Source organism: Crassostrea angulata, chromosome 2 (genome assembly GCF_025612915.1).
Source record: "Crassostrea angulata isolate pt1a10 chromosome 2, ASM2561291v2, whole genome shotgun sequence".
NCBI classification, from domain to species: domain Eukaryota; kingdom Metazoa; phylum Mollusca; class Bivalvia; order Ostreida; family Ostreidae; genus Magallana; species Magallana angulata.
The window spans coordinates 51560455-51566439 of NC_069112.1; the positions used below are offsets into that span (position 1 = coordinate 51560455).

The 5985-nt window shown below is 34.3% G+C and overlaps 1 pseudogene; it reads left to right on the forward strand.

Annotated features, from left to right (window-relative positions):
* Positions 1-1301: 1301 nt before the first annotated feature.
* LOC128174458 (uncharacterized) lies at positions 1302-2672 on the forward strand (annotated as a pseudogene).
* The last annotated feature ends 3313 nt before the right edge of the window (positions 2673-5985 follow it).

The following is a 5985-nucleotide window of genomic DNA, read 5'->3' on the forward strand; positions in this document are numbered from 1 at the left end:
TTGGTCAGGGGTTCTGGCGATTGGGTGGGGCGATAATGATTATAGTGAAAATGCATTGATTCTTCAAAAATCTTCTCTGCTCCTGGTCATAAAGCCCATGAACTAAGTACATACTTATGAAGAGGAAAAATGTCTCTTCCAAAATTGTGAATTTCTTGGCCCTAGAAAATTTTCAGGAAATATATGAAAGGAGTTATTCTGGAGGAAAAAATAAGTTTTTCGTATAATATTTGTACCATACAAACTACGGAAGCTCATGGAGGCCAGTTCAGTATGAGAATTAATTTATATTATAGCATTTAATCGTAATAGTTATTGCGTTTCTCCGAATGTATTTTGCGTTTAAAAGGTAAAATATTGTGATAAAACGCAAAAACTATAGCGATAAAACGCAAACTACATTGCGTTTAAACGCAAAGTTTTGAATTTCATGAGCTTCATTATAATCCAATAAAAATATACTATTCACATTGAGGTGGTATTGGACACCTGTCGATGATTTAATGTACATTATAATTATAATACTTCCACGACGAGTTTAGATTTTTCAAATTTTACAAACACGTTTTAAATTTTTTGGAAAGGTAAAATTTTAATATTCCCAGCGGGTTTCGAATGCCTAACTTACAGATCCGTAGAGGACCCTCTAACCCACTGCACTAAGCTGCTGAATGACAATTTTGGGAAAGAAACTATTCTAACAATAATACTTGATTTTATTGTTGATTTCGATAGGAAGTACGTCACAACATGGAGGTGTCCAATACCACCTCGAGGCATAATCTATTTTTAAAAAAATAAATATCACCTGTATTTAAAAATATATAGTTACATACAAAAGGGTTAATCTGATATTCCGAGCCCTAATCAGTGAAACTTTTCATGTTTTCATGAGTGTTTAATATTTAGAACTGAAAAAGCTCATGTTTAAACACAATAATCTAAAGAACAAGTATAAATAAACTGTGATTTTTTTTAATTGAATTGAAAGATATTAATGATATCAATTCTTTAATATGTGTTTGTTTGCTGTTTAATTTAGAACAGGTTTCATGATCAAATTTCTACGATCAGAGTCAATTTTCAACGGACTGGGGTCTTTAACACATTTGTCTCAGAATTCAACATTGAAAATTGACCGCCTGGTCAATTTTCAACCTGAGACATAATTCTTCGTTTCACCTGTCGCCCACTCAAATAACTTGTATATTTTCTCGTAAATAGTTTCGCATAAAACGAGACTGCTGCACTGTTGATGGATTGAAAAGAGGCGATCCCCACTGTTTAAAATTTTATGCCTGATGTCTTTAGGACTAACTGCCTATTACGTAAGTTATCAAAGTTCTGGCGTCTGGTCTATGCTGCTGTAAAATACCTCTTACTAAAACGTTCCTACCGTGTAAATTGTAGATATGTACTTATTTTACATTTTCAACTGTCTTTGTCTATGATAACATTACGAATCAATTTCGAACCCTAAAACCCAATTACTTTATAAAACATGAGTGACACAACATGGGCGTGTCTTATAGCATAACCGAAAAAAGGTATTGGCAGTCGCAGTGCCAGGGTGTAAAGGATGGGGCACATGCGATTACATTGTATTATCTTAAATGACAGGATCTTGGAAATGGAAGGTTTTTTAATTTAATTGTTATAACGTTGTATCTTATACTCTTTTACAGGCATGGGGCGATTTCCATTTCCATCCAGTGAAAACTGCGATTTCTACAGGAAAGAGTTTCTTCTATAACACAAAGCATAACAAACACGTAGAAAATACGACGGACGATGTCTTCACCAATCCTTCGAGTAACCAATTGGCAGTGCAGCGATCCAGACACCTGTCCTCAAAGATGACTATAGTAACGGCCTAATGGAATCTGGGAACGTTCCGAAAAGGCTCCGGAAACATGCATTTCTCAACAAAGACGTACTTCAAATGGGCGACCATATTCAAGCATCTGGTGAATCCACTGGTGGTGTATACAGATTCAGAGGAGTTCAGAGAGTTGATGGAAAGGCTGCGATCTGACCGTGTCAACAACACGATGATTTACCTGACAAATCGGACTGACTTCTGGCCCTTTAGACTCCTTAATGACGTCAGATCTGTCTATAACGTTCCAGGTTATCCCAGAAACAACCCGAATACAGTGGTTCCAGAATACAGCGCGACTCAAAATTCCAAATACGCGGTGGTGGCCGACACCTTGCGTAAGCAAGTTTTCCAAAATCCCTACTGCGCTTGGCTCGATTTTTGATAATTTCGAGACGAAGTTGATAAAAATGTGCAATACGTGTTAGAAATTCCACCAGGATTTGACTCAAAGAGAGTGTCTTATAATCGCATCGGCGAGTTTTTTAAGAATGTTGACCCTTTCACGATTTTTCGGAATACTTTGCTGTGGGTTTGCGGGGGAATGTTCCTTGGAACAGGTGAGGTGTTCCTACAGTTTGAACAGCTTTATCACCGGCTGTGCTATATTTCCTAGACGAAAAGCTAATGAACACGGACCAGCAGTTGTTGTATTCTATATACAGTGAAAAGGGCAGGGAAGCTTCAACACCAAATGTTGAACTACAGTTGTACATTTCCGAAAGGACCTGGAAATCCCTTGTTTTATTTGGAATATCTTTGTCGGAAGGAAATTACAAAGACAAAATTATAAGAGAGTTATACTTTATGCATATAAACGAATTCTTAGTTGTATTTATGTGTTTTACATTTCTATCATACAATTCTAGACTTGCTGACTATGAAATACGGTATGACCAAACGTTACTGAACAGCAAAACAAGGACAAATACAAAGAAATTATAAATATGTTTCTCTTCCTTCCCACTTGTCATGTATATCAACGATATTCGTAATTCTCAGCTGAGTTGAAAGCTTTCATTTGATTTGTCCGTCAGGCGTTTATGGTATGATCCTCTTCTTAGCCGCCGCACGTCTATGAAGGATGTGCAATTTAAAGAAGATGGGTGGATAAGGCGTGTAAAATGCCCATACGCGGTCGGACAGTCTACTAAAAAATTAAAGTATCAACAAATCTGATGGGTTTTTTTAAAATCATTTAAAACAATATATATTTAACGAATCATTGATTTTTAACCTATAGGTATGTTCAATATTTGGAATATGTTGACTCAAACAGGCGTATACCTATCAAAACCTGCAAATACTGTCATTTTTTAGAACTTCAAGGCATTTTCTTTTATAGAGTGGGTCTGTGCTCCATATTTTTCTCATAGTCTAATTAAGGTCTATTGGAAAACAAACCGATTTTAATCAACAAAAACGTGGAGAGATGACCCACTATACATTAAAAATATCATTTTGTATCCCAACAATTGAACGTTTTGAAAAAATAATACAAGTCCGGTGGTTCGTGGCCTTAGTGACACATAATATTTAAAAGGCCCACTTTGTTGTGTCTGAAATGGCTCAGTGGTTAGAGTACCTGGCACATGCTAACCTTATATATCAAGGGTTTTTATGTTACGGGTTCGATACCACCAAAATTTCCGACAATACTTTTTTTTCTTATTTTTTGTTAAATATATTAAAAACTGACTAAAGTTAGAAATTTTGCTTTTGCAAAGTTGTATTATAATATATTTGAATAGATTTAATTGGGGAAAAATAAATTCAAAAATGTATTTCACTACTATATCGAATGGGCATTTGCGCCATCTTATTCCCCCATCTTCTTTTAAGTTTATCAGTTGAAACAAACAGGGAGAATTTGATTCGAGTGAAATTTTTAAATGTTTAATATTGTTGAATGAATTTGCTGAAGTCGAAGGATATATCCATGCTCGTATCTAGAGGGGAGGGGTTCTCAGTAAATTCAATTGTTTAAACTGACATAGTACTTAACTGAAAATAGGTATTAGACCCTTCTCCCTCCCGAGGCAAACAAAATTATCCCTAGGAGACAGATACGTACCCAAGACTGGAAATTTTTTAAAGATCCGCGTCTGTTCTCTATAATGGTGAAAATGTTTTATCCAAATATTATAGCACACGAAAAGATAGGGAATCAAAAGTAAAACAGGTCAGACAGGAATACTCACTTAATGAACAAATCTTTATTGTTATTATTACAAAATCAAATGAAATCATTTCTAACTCAACTCTCATACATCAATATAACGATAGACAAGAAGTATCCATCAACAGACGTCTATATACATGTAGATAAACTTTGATGCTGAAACTAGTACACCTCTTCAACAGTCTTGAGTTCTGGGAAGAAATCTAGAATTTCTTTTTCCTCCGTCTTTTGCTGCGAGTACTTAGTCCCTCATTGCTCATAGACCTTCATGGCACATAAGCCTTTTGATTACACGGTTATTTATTTAAACAAAACAAACAATTAAACATGGCAGTCCAATGCTAGGCGTAAACTACCGAGTGTTTTAGATGTTACATGTATATATCGAACTGACGATAAAACCCATACATACGCGAATCTTACTTAACAGCCCAGTATACAGTGTTTGTTTACAGAATAAGTTCCCTGGTGACGTATGCAGATTCACGAAAGATTCACAAATAATGTTATATAGTAATCAATCTGGTTATTGTGATGTCACGTTGAAGTTGGAAATCAGTTGTATATACTTCATTGGTGATTTATGAATTCAAAATTATTTTATATTAAATGCAAATTGATGACTTCCTTCCTAAAATTAATTATATATAATTATACCATCCCTGACATTAACACTTTTAATTATTTTGTAGATAAAATTACGAGATTCTCGGTTACAAAAGTAGTTTGTAGTTCAACCCACATGTTATTGTACGTGACCTTGCTTTTGACCTTGTTATTGACCTTGCTATTTTGCCATTCTTATTCCCTTTAAAGATAATCATTTCTCCTCTAGTATATCTGTATTTAATTGTTTGTTCTATTTCTCCATATCGTGATTTTCCCTGATTCATAATATATAATATATAAGCATAATGTAAAGTTGTTCCTCTTTTTTCCATAGAATGCTATCATCGATATTATGAAAGTAGTAAAGATCATAAGCGTTGATTCTTAGATTTTTATGAAAAATTTGGACAACTTTGGTTTCAAATACACAAATAAATTAAATAAATAAAGTGAGCTAATTATTTTCTTCAATGAGCGATTTTAGTTTTGATTGAAAGAACTTTTTCAGAAAGAACACTGGTTAACGTTGACTGTTATGGCAAAAAAGCGTAGGAAAAGTTCATTACAAGTTGCTGTCCTTTAAAAAAGGACTACAATACGTGGACCATTTGCATGTGTTTCCAACGAAAACATGAAAGCCTTAAGATTATCAGAGATTCCACCGACTCTAGCCCTCTGCTTTTAACCACTAAATTTGTACGTTGTATTACGTATACATGTATGTATAGCCCTGACTTTTTATCTCAGAATTTAAAGGGTTCATACTTCTCAAATAATTATGATCTATCTATGAATGAAATTTGCATGTATAGTATCAGGCATTCGGTGAATTCTACTATTTGAGCACACAATACGATGCGCACTACTTTGTTAACTATGCAGTGACAGCTTTGTGTAAATTAAAAATTTCATATATTGATGCATTTTTCTTGAGATTTAAACTTTTAAACAGTGACATAATTATTCAATCATACTTAAATGCTTAAAAAAATTTAATCGGGAAGTTCTCTAGCCTCGCCAACTATATAAAAGTAAAGTTAAGTTACATGTGTATTCGGAAAACAACAAAACATTGCAAATGCTATATGATGCATATTGTAGTTTCGGCATAACATTAACTTATTTCATGATACTGATAGTTCATATCACATGCCAATCATTTTTTTAAAAGGAATACTTTACTGTACTGTTTACTGACAACTTTACAATTACAGCACCTTTGAACTTATGTGTGCATATGGTACGGAATCCCGATCCCGATTCAGATAAACGTGTGCTTACCTGGTTCCCTGAGCTACTCATTACGCACAGGAAC